The sequence below is a fragment of the Carcharodon carcharias genome, chromosome 23 (genome assembly GCF_017639515.1).
Source record: "Carcharodon carcharias isolate sCarCar2 chromosome 23, sCarCar2.pri, whole genome shotgun sequence".
Taxonomy (NCBI): Eukaryota; Metazoa; Chordata; class Chondrichthyes; order Lamniformes; family Lamnidae; genus Carcharodon; species Carcharodon carcharias.
In genome coordinates, this window is record NC_054489.1 from 49,275,437 (window position 1) to 49,302,802 (window position 27,366).

Consider the following 27,366-nt stretch of genomic DNA (forward strand, 5'->3'; position numbering starts at 1 on the left):
CAACAGGGCAAACACACACAACAGGGCAAACACACACAACAGAGCAAACACACACAACCGAGCAAACACACAACAGGGCAAACACACACAACAAGGCAAACACACACAACGGGGCAAACAACACAACAGCGCAAATACACAACAGGGAAAACACACACGACAGGGCAAATACACACATAACAGGGCAAACACACACAACAGGGCAAACACATGACAGGGCAAACACACACTTGACAAACCAAACACATGACACGGCAAACAAATGACAGCGAAACACACACATGACAGGGCAAACACATGATGGGGCAAATACATGACAGGGCAAATACATGACAGGGAAACAAAAACATCAGGGCAAACACACACAACTGGGCAAACACACACGACAGGGCAAAAACACACAACAGAGCAAAAACACAACAGAGCAAACACACAACAGGGCAAACACACAAAACAGGGCAAACACACACAACAGAGCAAACACACAAGAGAGCAAACACACAACAGAGCAAACACACACAATAACGCAAACACACACAACAGGGCAAAAACAAACAACAAGACAAACACACACAACACGGCAAACACACACAACAGGACAAACACACACAACTGGGCAAACACATACAATTGGGCAAACACACACAACTGGGCAAACACACACAAATGGGAGAACAGACGCAACAGGCCAAACACACAACAGGGCAAACACACACAACAGAGCAAAAACGCACAACAGAGCAAACAAACAACAGAGGCAACACACACAATAACGCAAACACACACAACAGGGCAAAAACAAACAACAAGACAAACACACACAACAGGGCAGAAACACACAACAAGACAACCACACAACAAGGCAAACACACAACAAGGCAAACACGCACAACAGGGTAAACACACACATCAGGTCAAACACACACAACAGAGCAAACACACAACAGGGCAAACACACACAACAGGGCAAACACACACAACAGAGCAAACACACAACAGAGCAAACACACACAACAAGGCAAACACAAACAACGGTGGAAACACACAACAGAGCAAACCCACAACAGAGCAAAAAAACATCAGAGCAAACACACGAAACAAGGCAAACACACACAACAGGGCAAACGCACACAACAGAGCAAATACACAACAGAGCAAACACACAACAGAGCACACACACAACAGAGCAAACACACAACAGAGCAAACACACAACAGAGCAAACACACACAACAGACCAAAAACACAACAGAGCAAACACACACAACAAGGCAAACACACACAACAGAGCAAACACACAGAACAGAACAAACACACACAACAGAGAAAACCCACAACAGAGCAAACATACAACAAAGCAAATACACACAACAAGACAAACACACACAACAGGGCAAAAACACACAACAAGAAAAACACACAACAGGGCCAACACAAAACAGGGCAAACAGGCACAACAGGGCAAACACACACGTCAGGGCAAACACACACAACAGAGCAAACACACAACAGGGCAAACAGGCACAACAGGGCAAACACACACAAGAGAGCAAACACATGACAGGGCAAACACACACATGACAAAACAAACACATGACAGGGTGAACACATGACAGGGAAACACCCAGATGGCAGGGCAAACACATGACGGGGCAAATACATGACAGGGCAAACACATGACAGGGAAACACACACAACAGGGCAAATATGTGGGAAGGAAACACACACAACAGGGCAAATACATGACAGGGAAACACACACAACAGGGCAAACACACAAAACAGGGCAAACATATGAAAGGGCAAACACACACATGACAAACGAAACACATGACAGGGCAAACACATGACAGGGAAACACACACATGACATGGCAAACACATGACGCGGCAAATACATGACAGGGCAAATACATGACAGGGAAACACACACAACAGGGCAAATACATGACAGGGAAACACACAACAGGGCAAATACATGACAGGGAAACACACACAACAGGGCAAACACAGACAACAGGGCAAACACACAACAGAGCAAACACACACAACAGGGCAAACACACACAACAGGACAAACACATGCAACAGGGCAAAAACAAACAACAAGACAAACATATAACAGAGCAAACACAAACAACAGAGCAAACACACAACAGGGCAAACACACACAACAGAGCAAATACACGACAGTGCAAACACCCACAAAAGAGCAAACACACAACAGGACAAACACACACAACAGAGCAAACACACAACAGGGCAAACACACACAACACGGCAAACACACACAACAGAGCAAACATACACAACAGAGCAAAAACACAACAGAGCAAACACACACAACAGAGCAAACACACAACAGGGCAAACACACGCAACAGGGCAAACACACAACAGGGCAAATACACACAACATGGCAAAGACACACAACAGGGCAAACACACACAACAGGGCAAACACACAGAACAGAGCAAACAGACACAACAAGGCAAACACACACAACGGAGCCAACACATAACAGAGCAAACCCACAACAGAGCAAACCAACAACAGAGCAAACACACAACAGAGCAAACACACAACAGGGCCAAAACACAATAGAGCAAACACACAACAGAGCAAACACACAACAGGGCCAACACAAAAAACAGGGCAAACAAACACAACAGAGCAAACACACAACAGAGCACACACACAACAGAGCAAACACAAATTTCAGGGCAAAAACACACGACAGGGCAAACACACACACAACAGAGCAAACACACAACAGAGCAAACACACACAACAAGGCAAACACACACAACAGGGCAAACACACACAACAGAGCAAACACACAAGAGAGCAAACACACAACAGAGCAAACACACACAATAACGCAAACACACACAACAGGGCAAAAACAAACAACAAGACAAACACACACAACACGGCAAACACACACAACAGGACAAACACACACAACTGGGCAAACACACACAATTGGGCAAACACACACAACTGGGCAAACACACACAAATGGGAGAACAGACGCAACAGGCCAAACACACAACAGGGCAAACACACACAACAGAGCAAAAACGCACAACAGAGCAAACAAACAACAGAGGCAACACACACAATAACGCAAACACACACAACAGGGCAAAAACAAACAACAAGACAAACACACACAACAGGTCAGAAACACACAACAAGACAACCACACAACAAGGCAAACACACAACAGGGCAAACACGCACAACAGGGTAAACACACACATCAGGTCAAACACACACAACAGAGCAAACACACAACAGGGCAAACACACACAACAGGGCAAACACACACAACAGAGCAAACACACAACAGAGCAAACACACACAACAAGGCAAACACAAACAACGGTGGAAACACACAACAGAGCAAACCCACAACAGAGCAAAAAAACATCAGAGCAAACACACAAAACAAGGCAAACACACACAACAGGGCAAACACACACAACAGAGCAAATACACAACAGAGCAAACACACAACAGAGCACACACACAACAGAGCAAACACACAACGGAGCAAACAAACAACAGAGCAAACACACACAACAGACCAAAAACACAACAGAGCAAACACACACAACAAGGCAAACACACACAACAGAGCAAACACACAGAACAGAGCAAACACACACAACAGAGAAAACCCACAACAGAGCAAACATACAACAAAGCAAATACACACAACAAGACAAACACACACAACAGGGCAAAAACACACAACAAGAAAAACACACAACAGGGCCAACACAAAACAGGGCAAACAGGCACAACAGGGCAAACACACACGTCAGGGCAAACACACACAACAGAGCAAACACACAACAGGGCAAACAGGCACAACAGGGCAAACACACACAAGAGAGCAAACACATGACAGGGCAAACACACACATGACAAAACAAACACATGACAGGGTGAACACATGACAGGGAAACACCCAGATGGCAGGGCAAACACATGACGGGGCAAATACATGACAGGGCAAACACATGACAGGGAAACACACACAACAGGGCAAATATGTGGGAAGGAAACACACACAACAGGGCAAATACATGACAGGGAAACACACACAACAGGGCAAACACACAAAAAAGGGCAAACATATGAAAGGGCAAACACACACATGACAAACGAAACACATGACAGGGCAAACACATGACAGGGAAACACACACATGACATGGCAAACACATGACGCGGCAAATACATGACAGGGCAAATACATGACAGGGAAACACACACAACAGGGCAAATACATGACAGGGAAACACACAACAGGGCAAATACATGACAGGGAAACACACACAACAGGGCAAACACACACAACAGGGCAAACACACAACAGAGCAAACACATACAACAGGGCAAACACACAACAGAGCAAACACACACAACAGGGCAAACACACACAACAGGGCAAACACACACAACAGGACAAACACACGCAACAGGGCAAAAACAAACAACAAGACAAACACATAACAGAGCAAACACAAACAACAGAGCAAACACACAACAGGGCAAACACACACAACAGAGCAAACACACAACAGTGCAAACACCCACAAAAGAGCAAACACACGACAGGGCCAACACACACACAACAGATCAAACACACAACAGAGCAAACACACACAACAAGGCAAACACACACAACAGGGCAAACACACACAACAGAGCAAACACACAACAGAGCAAACACACATGACAGGGCAAACACGCACGACAGGGCAAACACACACATAACAGGGCAAACACACACAACAGGGCAAACACACACGACAGGACAAACACACGCAACAGAGCAAACACACAACAGAGCAAACACACAACAGAGCAAACACACAACAGGGCAAACACACAACAGGGCAAACACACACAACAGGGCAAACACACACAACAGAGCAAACACACACAATAGAGCAATGAAACAACAGGGCAAACACACACAACAAGGCAAACACACACAACGGGGCAAACAACACAACAGCGCAAATACACAACAGGGCAAACACACACGACAGGGCAAATACACACATAACAGGGCAAACACACACAACAGGGCAAACACATGACAGGGCAAACACACACTTGACAAACCAAACACATGACACGGCAAACAAATGACAGCGAAACACACACATGACAGGGCAAACACATGATGGGGCAAATACATGACAGGGCAAATACATGACAGGGAAACAAAAACATCAGGGCAAACACACACAACTGGGCAAACACACACGACAGGGCAAAAACACACAACAGAGCAAAAACACAACAGAGCAAACACACAACAGGGCAAACACACAAAACAGGGCAAACACACAGAACAGAGCAAACACACACAACAGAGCAAACACACAAAACAGAGCAAACACACAACAGAGCAAACACACACAACAGAGCAAACACACAACAGAGCAAACACACAACAGGGCAAACACACACAACAGGGCAAACACACACAACAGAGCAAACACACACAACAGAGCAAACTCACAACAGGGTGAACGCACACAACAAGGCAAAAACACACAACAGGGCAAACAACACAACAGAGCAAACACACACACAACAGGGCAAACACACACGACAGGGCAAACGCACACATAACAGGGCAAACACACACAACAGAGCAAACACATGACAGGGCAAACACACACATGACAAACCAAACACATGACAGGGCGAACACATGACAGGGAAACACACAGATGACGGGGCAAACACATGACGGGGCAAATACATGACAAGGCAAATACATGACAGGGAAACACACACAACAGGGCAAATATGTGGGAAGGAAACACACACAACAGGGCAAATACATGACAGAGGAACACACACAACAGGGCAAACACACACAACAGGGCAAACATATGACAGGGCAAACACACACATGACAAACCAAACACATGACAGGGAAACACACACATGACATGGCAAACACATGACGCGGCAAATACATGACAGGGCAAATACATGACATGGAAACACACACAACAGGGCAAATACATGACAGGGAAAGACACAACTGGGCAAATACATGACAGGGAAACACACACAACAGGGCAAACACACACGACAGGGCAAACACACGCAACAGAGCAAACACTCAACAGAGCAAACACAGAACAAAGCAAACACACAACAGGGCAAACACAAGCGACAGGGCAAACACACACAACAGAGCAAACACAAACAACAGAGCAACGACACAACAGGGCAAACACACACAAAAAGGCAAACACACACAACAGGGCAAACAACACAAGGAGCAAATACACAACAGGGCAAACACACACAACAGGGCAAATACACACATAACAGGGCAAACACACACAACAGGGCAAACACATGACAGGGCAAACACACACATGACAAAACAAACACATGACCCGGCAAACCAATGACAGCGAAACACACACATGACAGGGCAAACACATGATGGGGCAAATACATGACAGGGCAAATAAATGACAGGGAAACACACACTACAGGGCAAATACATGACAGGGAAACAAACACAACAGGGCAAACACACACAACTGGGCAAACACACACGACAGGGCAAAAACACACAACAGAGCAAAAACACAACAGAGCAAACACACAACACGGCAAACACACAAAACAGGGCAAACACACAAAACAGGGCAAACACACACAACAGAGCAAACACACAAAACAGAGCAAACACACAACAGAGCAAACACACACAACAGAGCAAACACACAACATGGCAAACACACACAACAGGGCAAACACACACAACAGAGCAAACACACACAACAGAACAAACGCACAACAGGGCAAACACACACAACAAGAAAAAACACACAACAGGGCAAACACACACGACAGGGCAAACAGACACATAACAGGGCAAACACACACAACAGAGCAAACACATGACAGGGCAAACACACACATGACAAACCAAACACATGACAGGGCGAACACATGACAGGGAAACACACGGATGACAGGGCAAACACATGACAGGGCAAATACATGACAGGGCAAATACATGACAGGGAAACACACACAACAGGGCAAATATTTGGGAAGGAAACACAAACAACAGGGCAAATACATGACAGGGAAACACACACAACAGGGCAAACACACAAAACACGGCAAACACACAACAGAGCATACAAACACAACAGGGCAAACACACAACAGAGCAAACACACACAACAGGGCAAACACAGACAGCAGGACAAACACACGCAACAGGGCAAAAACAAACAACAAGACAAACACACACAACAGGGCAAACAAAGAACAGGGCAAACACACACAACAGAGCAAACACACAACAGAACAAACACAAACAACAGAGCAAACAAACAACAGGGTAAACACACACAACAGAGCAAACACACAACAGGGCAAACACACGACAGTGCAAACACACACAAAACAGCAAACACACAACAGGACAAACACACACAACAGAGCAAACACACAACAGAGCAAAAACACAACAGAGCAAACACACACAAAAAGGCAAACACACACAACAGAGCAAACACACACAACAGGGCAAACACACAACAGGGCAAATACACACAACATGGCAAACACACACAACAGGGCAAACACACATAACAAGGCAAACACACACAACAGAGCAAACCCACAACAGAGCAAACACACAACAGAGCAAACACACAACAGGGCCAACACACACAAGAGGGCAAACAAACACAACACAGCAAACACACAACAGGGCCAACACAAAAAACAGGGCAAACACACAACAGAGCACACACAACAGAACAAACACAAATTTCAGGGCAAACACACACGACAGGGCAAACACACACACAACAGAGCAAACATACTACAGAGCAAACACACAAAACAAGGGAAACACACACAACAGGGCAAAAACACACAACAGAGCAAACACACAACAGAGCAAACACACATGACAGGGCAAACACACACGACAGGGCAAACACACACATAACAGGGCAAACACACACAACAGGGCAAACACACACAACAGGGCAAACACACACGACAGGGCAAACAGACGCAGCAGAGCAAACACACAACAGAGCAAACACACAACAGGGCAAACACACACAACAGGGCAAACACACACAACAGAGCAAAAACACACAACAGAGCAACGACACAACAGGGTAAACACACACATAACAGGGCAAACACACACAACTGGGCAAGCACACACGACAGGGCAAACACACACAACAGAGCAAAAACAAACAACACAGCAAACACACACAACAGAGCAAACACACAACAAAGCAAACACACACAACAGAGCAAACACACAACGGGGCAAAAATACACAACAGAGCAAACACACACAACAGAGCAAACACACAACAGGGCAAACACACACAACAGAGCAAACACACGACAGTGCAAACACACACAAAACAACAAACAGACAACAGGACAAACACACACAACAGAGCAAACAAAAAACAGAGCAAAAACACAACAGAGCAAACACACACAAAAAGGCAAACACACACAATAGAGCAAACACACACAACAGGGCAAACACACAACAGGGCAAATACACACAACATGGCAAACACACACAACAGGGCAAACACACACAACAGGGCAAACACACACAACAGAGCAAACACACACAACAAGGCAAACACACACAACAGAGCAAACCGACAACAGAGCAAACACTACAACAGAGCAAACACACAACAGGGCCAACACACACAACAGGGCAAACAAACACAACACAGCAAACACACAACAGGCCCAACACAAAAAACAGGGCAAACAAACACAACAGAGCAAACACACAACAGAGCACACACACAACAGAACAAACACACATTTCAGGGCAAACACACACGACAGGGCAAACACACACACAACAGAGCAAACATACAACAGAGCAAACACACAAAACAAGGGAAACACACACAACAGGGCAAAAACACACAACAGAGCAAACACACAACAGAGCAAACACACATGACAGGGCAAACACACACGACAGGGCAAACACACACATAACAGGGCAAACACACACAACAGGGCAAACACACACAACAGGGCAAACAAACACGACAGGGCAAACAGACGCAGCAGAGCAAACACACAACAGAGCAAACACACAATAGAGCAAACACACAACAGGGCAAACACACACAACAGGGCAAACACACACAACAGAGCAAAAACACACAACAGAGCAACGACGCAACAGGGCAAACACACACAACAAGGCAAACACACACAACAAGACAAACACACACAACAGGGCAAACAACACAACAGAGCAAATACACACAACAGGGCAAACACACACGACAGGGCAAATACACACATAACAGGGCAAACACACACAACAGAGCAAACACATGACAGGGCAAACACACACAAGACAAACCAAACACATGACACGGCAAACAAATGACAGCGAAACACACACATGAATGGGCAAACACATGACGGGGCAAATACATGACAGGGCAAATAAATGACAGGGAAACACACACAACAGGGCAAATACATGACAGGGAAACAAACACAACATGGCAAACACACACAACAGGGCAAACACACACAACAGGGCAAACACACACAACAGAGCAAACACACACAACAAGGCAAACACACACAACAGAGCAAACCCACAACAGAGCAAACACTACAACAGAGCAAACACACAACAGGGCCAACACACACAACAGGCCAAACAAACACAACACAGCAAACACACAACAGGCCCAACACAAAAAACAGGGCAAACAAACACAACAGAGCAAACACACAACAGAGCACACACACAACAGAACAAACACACATTTCAGGGCAAACACACACGACAGGGCAAACACACACACAACAGAGCAAACATACAACAGAGCAAACACACAAAACAAGGGAAACACACACAACAGGGCAAAAACACACAACAGAGCAAACACACAACAGAGCAAACACACATGACAGGGCAAACACACACAACAGGGCAAACACACACAACAGGGCAAACAAACACGACAGGGCAAACAGACGCAGCAGAGCAAACACACAACAGAGCAAACACACAATAGAGCAAACACACAACAGGGCAAACACACACAACAGGGCAAACAAACACAACAGAGCAAAAACACACAACAGAGCAACGACACAACAGGGCAAACACACACAACAAGGCAAACACACACAACAGGGCAAACAACACAACAGAGCAAACACATACAACAGGGCAAACACACACGACAGGGCAAATACACACATAACAGGGCAAACACACACAACAGGGCAAACACATGACAGGGTAAACACACACAAGACAAACCAAACACATGACACGGCAAACAAATGACAGCGAAACACACACATGAATGGGCAAACACATGACGGGGCAAATACATGACAGGGCAAATAAATGACAGGGAAACACACACAACAGGGCAAATACATGACAGGGAAACAAACACAACAGGGCAAACACACACAACTGGGCAAGCACACACGACAGGGCAAACACACACAACAGAGCAAAAACACACAACAGAGCAAACACACGCAACAGAGCAAACACACAACAAAGCAAACACACACAACAGAGCAAACACACAACGGGGCAAAAACACACAACAGAGCAAACACACGCAACAGAGCAAACACACAAGAGGGCAAACAGACACAACAGAGCAAACACACGACAGTGCAAACACACACAAAACAGCAAACACACAACAGAGCAAAAACACAACAGAGCAAACACACATAAAAAGGCAAACACAAACAATAGAGCAAACACACACAACAGGGCAAACAAAAAACAGGGCAAATACACACAACATGGCAAACACACACAACCGGGCAAACACACACAACAGGGCAAACACACACAACAGAGCAAACACACACAACAAGGCAAACACACACAACAGGGCAAACAACACAACAGAGCAAATACACAACAGAGCAAACACATACAACAGGGCAAACACACACGACAGGGCAAATACACACATAACAGGGCAAACACACACAACAGGGCAAACACATGACAGGGCAAACACACACAAGACAAACCAAACACATGACACGGCAAACAAATGACAGCGAAACACACACATGAATGGGCAAACACATGACGGGGCAAATACATGACAGGGCAAATAAATGACAGGGAAACACACACAACAGGGCAAATACATGACAGGGAAACAAACACAACAGGGCAAACACACACAACTGGGCAAGCACACACGACAGGGCAAACACACACAACAGAGCAAAAACACACAACAGAGCAAACACACACAACAGAGCAAACACACAACAAGCCAAACACACACAACAGAGCAAACACACAACGGGGCAAAAACACACAACAGAGCATACACACGCAACAGAGCAAACACACACGAGGGCAAACAGACACAACAGAGCAAACACACGACAGTGCAAACACAGACAAAACAGCAAACACACAACAGGACAAACACACACAACAGAGCAAACACACAACAGAGCAAACACACAACAGGGCAAACACACACAACAGGGCAAACACACACAACAGAGCAAACACACACAACAGAACAAACGCACAACAGGGCAAACGCACACAACAAGACAAACACACACAACAGGGCAAACAACACAACAGAGCAAATACACACAACAGGGCAAACACACACGACAGGGCAAACAGACACATAACAGGGCAAACACACACAACAGAGCAAACACATGACAGGGCAAACACACACATGACAAACCAAACACATGACAGGGCGAACACATGACAGGGAAACACACAGATGACAGGGCAAACACATGACAGGGCAAATACATGACAGGGCAAATACATGACAGGGAAACACACACAACAGGGCAAATATTTGGGAAGGAAACACAAACAACAGGGCAAATACATGACAGGGAAACACACACAACAGGGCAAACACACACAACAGGGCAAACACACAACAGAGCATACAAACACAACAGGGCAAACACACAACAGAGCAAACACACACAACAGGGCAAACACAGACAGCAGGACAAACACACGCAACAGGGCAAAAACAAACAACAAGACAAACACACACAACAGGGCAAACACACAACAGGGCAAACACACACAACAGAGCAAAAACAATAAAGAGCAAACAGACACAAAAGAGCAAACACACAACAGGGCAAACACACACAACAGAGCAAACACACAACAGGGCAAAAACACACAACAGGGCAAACACACACGACAGGGCAAATACACACATAACAGGGCAAACACACACAACAGGGCAAACACATGACAGGGCAAACACACACAAGACAAACCAAACACATGACACGGCAAACAAATGACAGCGAAACACACACATGAATGGGCAAACACATGACGGGGCAAATACATGACAGGGCAAATAAATGTCAGGGAAACACACACAACAGGGCAAATACATGACAGGGAAACAAACACAACAGGGCAAACACACACAACTGGGCAAGCACACACGACAGGGCAAACACACACAACAGAGCAAAAACACACAACAGAGCAAACACACACAACAGAGCAAACACACAACAAGCCAAACACACACAACAGAGCAAACACACAACGGGGCAAAAACACACAACAGAGCAAATACACACAACAGGGCAAACACACACGACAGGGCAAACAGACACATAACAGGGCAAACACACACAACAGAGCAAACACATGACAGGGCAAACACACACATGACAAACCAAACACATGACAGGGCGAACACATGACAGGGAAACACACAGATGACAGGGCAAACACATGACAGGGCAAATACATGACAGGGCAAATACATGACAGGGAAACACACACAACAGGGCAAATATTTGGGAAGGAAACACAAACAACAGGGCAAATACATGACAGGGAAACACACACAACAGGGCAAACACACACAACAGGGCAAACACACAACAGAGCATACAAACACAACAGGGCAAACACACGACAGTGCAAACACAGACAAAACAGCAAACACACAACAGGACAAACACACACAACAGAGCAAACACACAACAGAGCAAACACACAACTGGGCAAACACACACAACAGGGCAAACACACACAACAGAGCAAACACACACAACAGAACAAACGCACAACAGGGCAAACGCACACAACAAGACAAACACACACAACAGGGCAAACAACACAACAGAGCAAATACACACAACAGGGCAAACACACACGACAGGGCAAACAGACACATAACAGGGCAAACACACACAACAGAGCAAACACATGACAGGGCAAACACACACATGACAAACCAAACACATGACAGGGCGAACACATGACAGGGAAACACACAGATGACAGGGCAAACACATGACAGGGCAAATACATGACAGGGCAAATACATGACAGGGAAACACACACAACAGGGCAAATATTTGGGAAGGAAACACAAACAACAGGGCAAATACATGACAGGGAAACACACACAACAGGGCAAACACACACAACAGGGCAAACACACAACAGAGCATACAAACACAACAGGGCAAACACACAACAGAGCAAACACACACAACAGGGCAAACACAGACAGCAGGACAAACACACGCAACAGGGCAAAAACAAACAACAAGACAAACACACACAACAGGGCAAACACACAACAGGGCAAACACACACAACAGAGCAAACACACAACAGAACAAACACAAACAACAGAGCAAACACACAACAGGGCAAACACACACAACAGAGCAAACACACAACAGGGCAAACACATACAACAGGGCAAAAACACACGACAGGGCAAATACACACATAACAGGGCAAACACACACAACAGGGCAAACACATGACAGGGCAAACACACACAAGACAAACCAAACACATGACACGGCAAACAAATGACAGCGAAACACACACATGAATGGGCAAACACATGACGGGGCAAATACATGACAGGGCAAATAAATGACAGGGAAACACACACAACAGGGCAAATACATGACAGGGAAACAAACACAACAGGGCAAACACACACATCTGGGCAAGCACACACGACAGGGCAAACACACACAACAGAGCAAAAACACACAACAGAGCAAATACACACAACAGAGCAAACACACAACAAAGCAAACACACACAACAGAGCAAACACACAACGGGGCAAAAACACACAACAGAGCAAACACACGCAACAGAGCAAACACACAAGAGGGCAAACAGACACAACAGAGCAAACACACGACAGTGCAAACACACACAAAACAGCAAACACACAACAGGACAAACACACACAACAGAGAAAACACACAACAGAGCAAAAACACAACAGAGCAAACACACATAAAAAGGCAAAGACACACAACAGAGCAAACACACACAACAGGGCAAACACACAACAGGGCAAATACACACAACATGGCAAACACACACAACCGGGCAAACACACACAACAGGGCAAATACACACAACAGTGCAAACACACACAACAAGGCAAACACACACAACAGAGCAAACCCACAACAGAGCAAACACACAACAGAGCAAACACACAACAGGGCCAACACACACAACTAGGCAAACAAACACAACACAGCAAACACACAACAGGGCCAACACAAAAAACAGGGCAAACAAACACAACAGAGCACACACACAACAGAGCACACACACAACAGAACAAACACACATTTCAGGGCAAACACACACGACAGGGCAAACACACACACAACAGAGCAAACATACAACAGAGCAAACACACAAAACAAGGGAAACACACACAACAGGGCAAAAGCACACAACAGAGCAAACACACAACAGAGCAAACACACATGACAGGGCAAACACACACGACAAGGCAAACACACACATAACAGGGCAAACACACACAACAGGGCAAAAACACACAACAGGGCAAACACACACGACAGGGCAAACAGACGCAGCAGAGCAAACACACAACAGAGCAAACACACAATAGAGCAAACACACAACAGGGCAAACACACACAACAGGGGAAACACACACAACAGACCAAAAACACACAACAGAGCAACGACACAACAGGGCAAACAAACACAACAAGGCAAACACACACAACAGGGCAAACAACACAACAGAGCAAATACACAACAGAGCAAACACATACAACAGGGCAAACACACACGACAGGGCAAATACACACATAACAGGGCAAACACACACAACAGGGCAAACACATGACAGGGCAAACACACACATGACAAACCAAACACATGACATGGCAAACACATGACAGCGAAACACACACATGACTGGGCAAACACATGACGGGGCAAATACATGACAGGGCGAATAAATGACAGGGAAGCACACACAACAGGGCAAATACATGACAGGGAAACAAACACAACAGGGCAAACACAAACAACTGGGCAAAAACACACGACAGGGCAAACACACACAACAGAGTAAACACACACAACAGAGCAAACACACACAACAGAGCAAACACACACAAAAAGGCAAACACACACAACAGAGCAAACACACAACAGAGCAAACCCACAACAGAGCAAACCCACAACAGAGCAAACACACAACAGAGCAATCACACAACAGGGCCAACACACACGACAGGGCATACACACACAACAGAGCAAACACACAACAGAGCACAAACACAACAGAGCAAACACACAACAGAGCAAACACACAACAAAGCAAACACACACAACAAGGCAAACACACACAACAGGGCAGAAACACACAACAAGACTAACACACAACAGAGTATGCACACAACAGGGCAAATACACAACAGGGCAAACACACACAACAGGGCAAACACACACAACAGGGCAAACACACACATCAGAGCAAACACACAACAGAGAAAACACACAACAGAGCAAACACACACAACAAGGCAAAAACAAACAAAGGAGCAAACACACAACAGAGCAAACCCACAACAGAGCAAACCAACAACAGAGCAAACACGCAACAGAGCAAGCACACAACAGGGCAAACACAATTCACAGGGCAAACACACAAAAGAGAGCAAACACACAACAGAGCACACACACAACAGAGCAAACACACAACAGAGCAAACACACACAACAGAGCAAACACACACAACAGAGCAAACGCACAACAGAGCAAACACACAACAGAGCAAACACACACAACAAGGCAAAAAAAAACAACAGAGCAAACAAACACAACAGAGCAAACACACACGACAGGGCAAACAGACACATAACAGGGCAAACACACACAACAGAGCAAACACATGACAGGGCAAACACACACATGACAAACCAAACACATGACAGGGCGAACACATGACAGGGAAACACACAGATGACAGGGCAAACACATGACAGGGCAAATACATGACAGGGCAAATACATGACAGGGAAACACACACAACAGGGCAAATATTTGGGAAGGAAACACAAACAACAGGGCAAATACATGACAGGGAAACACACACAACAGGGCAAACACACACAACAGGGCAAACACACAACAGAGCATACAAACACAACAGGGCAAACACACAACAGAGCAAACACACACAACAGGGCAAACACAGACAGCAGGACAAACACACGCAACAGGGCAAAAACAAACAACAAGACAAACACACACAACAGGGCAAACACACAACAGGGCAAACACACACAACAGAGCAAACACACAACAGAACAAACACAAACAACAGAGCAAACACACAACAGGGCAAACACACACAACAGAGCAAACACACAACAGGGCAAACACATACAACAGGGCAAAAACACACGACAGGGCAAATACACACATAACAGGGCAAACACACACAACAGGGCAAACACATGACAGGGCAAACACACACAAGACAAACCAAACACATGACACGGCAAACAAATGACAGCGAAACACACACATGAATGGGCAAACACATGACGGGGCAAATACATGACAGGGCAAATAAATGACAGGGAAACACACACAACAGGGCAAATACATGACAGGGAAACAAACACAACAGGGCAAACACACACATCTGGGCAAGCACACACGACAGGGCAAACACACACAACAGAGCAAAAACACACAACAGAGCAAATACACACAACAGAGCAAACACACAACAAAGCAAACACACACAACAGAGCAAACACACAACGGGGCAAAAACACACAACAGAGCAAACACACGCAACAGAGCAAACACACAAGAGGGCAAACAGACACAACAGAGCAAACACACGACAGTGCAAACACACACAAAACAGCAAACACACAACAGGACAAACACACACAACAGAGAAAACACACAACAGAGCAAAAACACAACAGAGCAAACACACATAAAAAGGCAAAGACACACAACAGAGCAAACACACACAACAGGGCAAACACACAACAGGGCAAATACACACAACATGGCAAACACACACAACCGGGCAAACACACACAACAGGGCAAATACACACAACAGTGCAAACACACACAACAAGGCAAACACACACAACAGAGCAAACCCACAACAGAGCAAACACACAACAGAGCAAACACACAACAGGGCCAACACACACAACTAGGCAAACAAACACAACACAGCAAACACACAACAGGGCCAACACAAAAAACAGGGCAAACAAACACAACAGAGCACACACACAACAGAGCACACACACAACAGAACAAACACACATTTCAGGGCAAACTCACACGACAGGGCAAACACACACACAACAGAGCAAACATACAACAGAGCAAACACACAAAACAAGGGAAACACACACAACAGGGCAAAAGCACACAACAGAGCAAACACACAACAGAGCAAACACACATGACAGGGCAAACACACACGACAAGGCAAACACACACATAACAGGGCAAACACACACAACAGGGCAAAAACACACAACAGGGCAAACACACACGACAGGGCAAACAGACGCAGCAGAGCAAACACACAACAGAGCAAACACACAATAGAGCAAACACACAACAGGGCAAACACACACAACAGGGGAAACACACACAACAGACCAAAAACACACAACAGGGCAACGACACAACAGGGCAAACACACACAACAAGGCAAACACACACAACAGGGCAAACAACACAACAGAGCAAATACACAACAGAGCAAACACATACAACAGGGCAAACACACACGACAGGGCAAATACACACATAACAGGGCAAACACACACAACAGGGCAAACACATGACAGGGCAAACACACACATGACAAACCAAACACATGACACGGCAAACACATGACAGCGAAACACACACATGACTGGGCAAACACATGACGGGGCAAATACATGACAGGGCGAATAAATGACAGGGAAGCACACACAACAGGGCAAATACATGACAGGGAAACAAACACAACAGGGCAAACACAAACAACTGGGCAAAAACACACGACAGGGCAAACACACACAACAGAGTAAACACACACAACAGAGCAAAAACACAGAACAGAGCAAACACACACAACAGAGCAAACACACAACAGAGCAAACACACATAACAGAGCAAACACACAATGGGGGAAACACACACAACAGAGCAAACACACACAACAGAGCAAACACACACAACAGAGCAAACACACACAAAAAGGCAAACACACACAACAGAGCAAACACACAACAGAGCAAACCCACAACAGAGCAAACCCACAACAGAGCAAACACACAACAGAGCAATCACACAACAGGGCCAACACACACGACAGGGCATACACACACAACAGAGCAAACACACAACAGAGCACAAACACAACAGAGCAAACACACAACAGAGCAAACACACAACAAAGCAAACACACACAACAAGGCAAACACACACAACAGGGCAGAAACACACAACAAGACTAACACACAACAGAGTAAGCACACAACAGGGCAAATACACAACAGGGCAAACACACACAACAGGGCAAACACACACAACAGGGCAAACACACACATCAGAGCAAACACACAACAGAGAAAACACACAACAGAGCAAACACACACAACAAGGCAAAAACAAACAAAGGAGCAAACACACAACAGAGCAAACCCACAACAGAGCAAACAAACAACAGAGCAAACACGCAACAGAGCAAGCACACAACAGGGCAAACACACATCACAGGGCAAACACACAAAAGAGAGCAAACACACAACAGAGCACACACACAACAGAGCAAACACACAACAGAGCAAACACACACAACAGAGCAAACACACACAACAGAGCAAACGCACAACAGAGCAAACACACAACAGAGCAAACACACACAACAAGGCAAAAAAAAACAACAGAGCAAACAAACACAACAGAGCAAACACACACAACAGAGCAAACCCACAACAGAGCAAACACACAACAGCGCAAACACACACAAAAAGGCAAACACACACAACAGGGCAAAAACACACAAAAAGAAAAATACACAACAGGGCAAACACACAACAGGCCAAACAGGCACAACAGGGCAAACACACACATCAGGGCAAATACACACAACAGAGCAAACACAGAACAGGGCAAACACACACAACAGGGCAAACACAAACAATGGAGCAAACACACAACAGAGCAAACCCACAACAGAGCAAACAAACAACAGAGCAAACTCACAACAGAGCAAACACACAACAGGGGAAACACACACAACAGAACAAACACACAACAGAGCAAAAACACACAACAAAGCAACGACAAAACAGGGCAAACACACACAACAAGGCAAACACTCACAACAGGGCAAACTACACAACAGAGCAAATAGACAACAGAGCAAACACATACAACAGGGCAAACACACACGACAGGGCAAATACAAACATAACAGGGCAAACACACACAACATGGCAAACACATGACAGGGCAAACACACACATGACAAAACAAACACATGACACGGCAAACAAATGACAGCGAAACACACACATGACTGGGCAAACACATGACGGGGCAAATACATGACAGGGCAAATAAATGACAGGGAAGCACACACAACAGGGCAAATACTTGACAGGGTAAAAAAACACAACATGGCAAACGCACACAAGTGGGCAAAAACACACGACAGGGCAAACACACACAACAGAGCAAAGACACACAACAGAGCAGAAACACACAAAAGAGCAAACACACAACAGAGCAAACACACACAACAGGGCAAACACACAACGGGGCAAACATACACAACAGAGCAAACACACACAACAGAGCAAACAAACACAACAGAGCAAACACACACAACAAGGCAAACACACACAACAGAGCAAACACACAACAGAGCAAACCCACAACAGAGCAAACCCACAACAGAGCAAACACACAACAGAGCAATCACACAACAGGGCCAACACACACGACAGGGCATACACACACAACAGAGCAAACACACAACAGAGCACAAACACAACAGAGCAAACACACAACAGAGCAAACACACAACAAAGCAAACACACACAACAGAGCAAACACACAACAGAGCAAACACACATAACAGAGCAAACACACAATGGGGGAAACACACACAACAGAGCAAACACACACAACAGAGCAAACACACACAACAGAGCAAACACACACAAAAAGGCAAACACACACAACAGAGCAAACACACAACAGAGCAAACCCACAACAGAGCAAACCCACAACAGAGCAAACACACAACAGAGCAATCACACAACAGGGCCAACACACACGACAGGGCATACACACACAACAGAGCAAACACACAACAGAGCACAAACACAACAGAGCAAACACACAACAGAGCAAACACACAACAAAGCAAACACACACAACAAGGCAAACACACACAACAGGGCAGAAACACACAACAAGACTAACACACAACAGAGTAAGCACACAACAGGGCAAATACACAACAGGGCAAACACACACAACAGGGCAAACACACACAACAGGGCAAACACACACATCAGAGCAAACACACAACAGAGAAAACACACAACAGAGCAAACACACACAACAAGGCAAAAACAAACAAAGGAGCAAACACACAACAGAGCAAACCCACAACAGAGCAAACAAACAACAGAGCAAACACGCAACAGAGCAAGCACACAACAGGGCAAACACACATCACAGGGCAAACACACAAAAGAGAGCAAACTCACAACAGAGCACACACACAACAGAGCAAACACACAACAGAGCAAACACACACAACAGAGCAAACACACACAACAGAGCAAACGCACAACAGAGCAAACACACAACAGAGCAAACACACACAACAAGGCAAAAAAAAACAACAGAGCAAATAAACACAACAGAGCAAACACACACAACAGAGCAAACCCACAACAGAGCAAACACACAACAGCGCAAACACACACAAAAAGGCAAACACACACAACAGGGCAAAAACACACAAAAAGAAAAATACACAACAGGCCAAACAGGCACAACAGGGCAAACACACACATCAGGGCAAATACACACAACAGAGCAAACACAGAACAGGGCAAACACACACAACAGGGCAAACACAAACAATGGAGCAAACACACAACAGAGCAAACCCACAACAGAGCAAACAAACAACAGAGCAAACTCACAACAGAGCAAACACACAACAGGGGAAACACACACAACAGAACAAACACACAACAGAGCAAAAACACACAACAAAGCAACGACAAAACAGGGCAAACACACACAACAAGGCAAACACTCACAACAGGGCAAACTACACAACAGAGCAAATAGACAACAGAGCAAACACATACAACAGGGCAAACACACACGACAGGGCAAATACAAACATAACAGGGCAAACACACACAACATGGCAAACACATGACAGGGCAAACACACACATGACAAAACAAACACATGACACGGCAAACAAATGACAGCGAAACACACACATGACTGGGCAAACACATGACGGGGCAAATACATGTCAGGGCAAATAAATGACAGGGAAGCACACACAACAGGGCAAATACTTGACAGGGTAAAAAAACACAACATGGCAAACGCACACAAGTGGGCAAAAACACACGACAGGGCAAACACACACAACAGAGCAAAGACACACAACAGAGCAGAAACACACAAAAGAGCAAACACACAACAGAGCAAACACACACAACAGGGCAAGCACACAACGGGGCAAACATACACAACAGAGCAAACACACACAACAGAGCAAACAAACACAACAGAGCAAACACACACAACAAGGCAAACACACACAACAGAGCAAACACACAACAGAGCAAACCCACAACAGAGCAAACCAACAACAGAGCAAACACACAACAGGGCCAACACACACGACAGGGCATACACACACAACAGAGCAAACACACATCAGGGCATACACACACAACAGGGCAAACACACACATCAGAGCAAACACACAACAGAGAAAACACACAACAGAGCAAACACACACAACAAGGCAAACACAAACAACGGAGCAAACACACAACAGAGCAAACCCTCAACAGAGCAAACAAACAACAGAGCAAAAACGCAACAGAGCAAACACACAACAGGGCAAACACACACAACGGAGCAAACACACACAAGAGACCAAAAACTCAACAGAGCAAACACACACAACAGGGCAAACACAAACAACAGAGCAAACAAAGACAACAGAGCAAACACACAACAAATAAAACGCACAAAAAAAGGCAAACACACACAACAGGGCAAAAACACACAACAAGAAAAACACACAACAGGGCCAACACACAACAGGCCAAACAGGCACAACAGGGCAAACACACACATCAGGGCAAACACACACAACAGAGCAAACACACAACAGGGCAAACACACACAACAGGGCAAAGACACACAACAGAGCATACACACAACAGAGCAAACACATAAAACAAGGCAAACACAAACAATGGAGCAAACACACAACAGAGCAAACCCACAACAGAGCAAACAAACAACAGAGCAAACTCACAACAAAGCAAACACACAACAGGGCAAACACACAAAACAGAGCAAACACACACAACAGAGCAAACACACAACATGGCAAACACACACAACAGAGCAAACACACAACACAGCAAAAACACACAACAGAGCAACGGCACAACAGGGCAAACACACACAACAAGGCAAACACACACAACAGGGCAAACTACACAACAGAGCAAATACACAACAGAGCAAACGCATACAACAGGGCAAACAAACACGACAGGGCAAATACACACATAACACGGCAAACACACACAACAGGGCAAACACATGACAGGGCAACAACACACATGACAAACCAAACACATGACACGGCAAACAAATGACAGCGAAACACACACATGACTGGGCAAACACATGACGGGGCAAATACATGACAGGGCGAATAAATGACAGGGAAGCACACACAACAGGGCAAATACATGACAGGGAAACAAACACAACAGGGCAAACACACACAACTGGGGAAGCACACACGACAGGGCAAACACACACAACAGAGCAAACACACAAAACATAGCAAAAACACACAACAGAGCAAACACTCACAACAGAGCAAACACACAACAGAGCAAACACACACAACAGAGCAAACAAACAATGGGGCAAAAACACACAACAGAGCAAACACACACAACAGAGCAAACACACAACAGGGCAAACAGACACAACAGAGCAAACACACACAACAGAGCCAACACACACAACAGAGCAAACACACAACAGAGCAAACACACAACGGGGCAAACACACACAACAGAGCAAACACACACAACAGAGCAAACACACACAACAGAGCAAACACACACAACAGAGCAAACACACAACAGAGCAAAGACACACAACAGAGCAGAAAAACACAACAGAGCAAACACACAACAGAGCAAACACACACAACAGGGCAAACAGACAACGGGGCAAACACACACAACAGAGCAAACACACACAACAGAGCAAACATACACAACAGAGCAAACACACACAACAAGGCAAACACACACAACAGAGCAAACACACACAACAGAACAAACACACACAACAGAGCAAACCCACAACAGAGCAAAAACACAACAAAGCAAACACACACAAAAAGGCAAACACACACAACAGGGCAAAAACACAACAGGCCAAACAGGCACAACAGGGCAAACACACACATCAGGGCAAACACACACAACCGAGCAAACACACAACAGGGCAAACCCACAACAGAGCAAACCCACCACAGAGCAAACCCACAACAGAGCAAACACACAACAGGGCCAACACACACGACAGGGCAAACACACACAACAAGGCAAACACACACAACAGGGCAGAAACACACAACAAGACTAACACACAACAGAGTAAGCACACAACAGCGCAAATACACAACAGAGCAAACACACACAACAGGGCAAACACACACAACAGGGCAAACACACACATCAGAGCAAACACACAACAGAGAAAACACACAACAGAGCAAACACACACAACAAGGCAAAAACAAACAAAGGAGCAAACACACAACAGAGCAAACCCACAACAGAGCAAACAAACAACAGAGCAAACACGCAACAGAGCAAGCACACAACAGGGCAAACACACATCACAGGGCAAACACACAAAAGAGAGCAAACACACAACAGAGCACACACACAACAGAGCAAACACACAACAGAGCAAACACACACAACAGAGCAAACATACACAACAGAGCAAACACACACAACAAGGCAAACACACACAACAGAGCAAACACACACAACAGAACAAACACACACAACAGAGCAAACCCACAACAGAGCAAAAACACAACAAAGCAAACACACACAAAAAGGCAAACACACACAACAGGGCAAACGCACAACAGGCCAAACAGGCACAACAGGGCAAACACACACAACAGAGCAAACACACACAACCGAGCAAACACACAACAGGGCAAACCCACAACAGAGCAAACCCACCACAGAGCAAACCCACAACAGAGCAAACACACAACAGGGCCAACACACACGACAGGGCAAACACACACAACAAGGCAAACACACACAACAGGGCAGAAACACACAACAAGACTAACACACAACAGAGTAAGCACACAACAGGGCAAATACACAACAGGGCAAACACACACAACAGGGCAAACACACACAACAGGGCAAACACACACATCAGAGCAAACACACAACAGAGAAAACACACAACAGAGCAAACACACACAACAAGGCAAAAACAAACAAAGGAGCAAACACACAACAGAGCAAACCCACAACAGAGCAAACAAACAACAGAGCAAACACGCAACAGAGCAAGCACACAACAGGGCAAACACACATCACAGGGCAAACACACAAAAGAGAGCAAACACACAACAGAGCACACACACAACAGAGCAAACACACAACAGAGCAAACACACACAACAGAGCAAACCCACAACAGAGCAAACACACAACAGAGCAAACACACAACAAAGCAAACACACACAACAAGGCAAACACACACAACAGGGAAGAAACACACAACAAGACTAACACACAACAGAGCAAGCACACAACAGGGCAAGCACACACAAAAGGGCATACACACACAACAGAGCAAACACACAACAAAGCACACACACAACAGAGCAAACACACAACAGAGCAAACACACAACAAAGCAAACACACACAACAAGGAAAACGAACACAACAGGGCAGAAACACACAACAAGACTAACACACAAAAGAGCAAGGACACAACAGGGCAAACACACAACAGGGCAAACACACACAACAGGGCAAACACACACAACAGGGCAAACACACACAACAGGGCAAACACACACATCAGAGCAAACACACAACAGAGAAAACACACAACAGGGCAAACACACACAACAAAGCAAACAAAAACAACGGAGCAAATACACAACAGAGCAAACACACAACAGAGCAAACACACAACAGGGCAAACACACATGACAGGGCAAACACACACAAGAGAGCAAACACACAACAAAGCACACACACAACAGAGCAAACACACAACGGAGCCAACAAACAACAGAGCAAACGCGCAACAGAGCAAACACACAACAGGGCAAACACATATGTCAGGGCAAAGAAATATGTCAGGGCAAACACACAGAACAGAGCAAACACACAACAGAGCAGACACACAACAGAGCAAACACACAACAGAGCAAACACAAACAACAGACCAAAAACACAACAGAGCAAAGACACAACAGAGCAAACACACAACAAAGCAAACACACACAACAAGGCAAACACACACAACAGGGCAGAAACACACAACAAGACTAACACACAAAAGAGCAAGGACACAACAGGGCAAACACACAACAGGGCAACCACACACAAAAGGGCAAACACACACAACAGGGCAAACACACACAAAGGGCAAACACACACATCAGAGCAAACACACAACAGAGAAAACACACAACAGAGCAAACACACACAACAAGGTAAACAAAAACAACGGAGCAAATACACAACAGAGCAAACACACAACACAGCAAACACACAACAGGGCAAACACACATGACAGGGCAAACACACACAACAGAGCAAACACACAACAGAGCACACACACAACAGAGCACACACACAACAGAGCAAACACACAACGGAGCCAACAAATAACAGAGCAAACACGCAACAGAGCAAACACACAACAGGGCAAACACATATGTCAGGGCAAACAAATATGTCAGGACAAAAACACAGAACAGAGCAAACACACAGCAGAGCAGACACACAACAGAGCAAACACACAACAGAGCAAACACAAACAACAGACCAAAAACACAACAGAGCAAACACACAACAGAGCACACACACAGCAGAGTAAACACACACAACAAGGCAAACACACATTCAATAGGGCAGAAATGCACAACAAGACAAACACACAACAGAGCAAACACACAACAGGGCAAACACACACAACAGGGCAAACAAACACATCAGGGCAAACACACACAACAGAGCAAACACACATCAGGGCATACACACACAACAGGGCAAACACACACATCAGAGCAAACACACAACAGAGAAAACACACAACAGAGCAAACACACACTACAAGGCAAACACAAACAACGGAGCAAACACACAACAGAGCAAACCCTCAACAGAGCAAACAAACAACAGAGCAAAAACGCAACAGAGCAAACACACAACAGGGCAAAAACACATGACAGGGCATACACACACAACAGAGCAAACACACAACAGAGCACACACACAACAGAGCAAACACACAACAGAGCAAACACACACAACAGAGCAAACACACACAAGAGACCAAAAACACAACAGAGCAA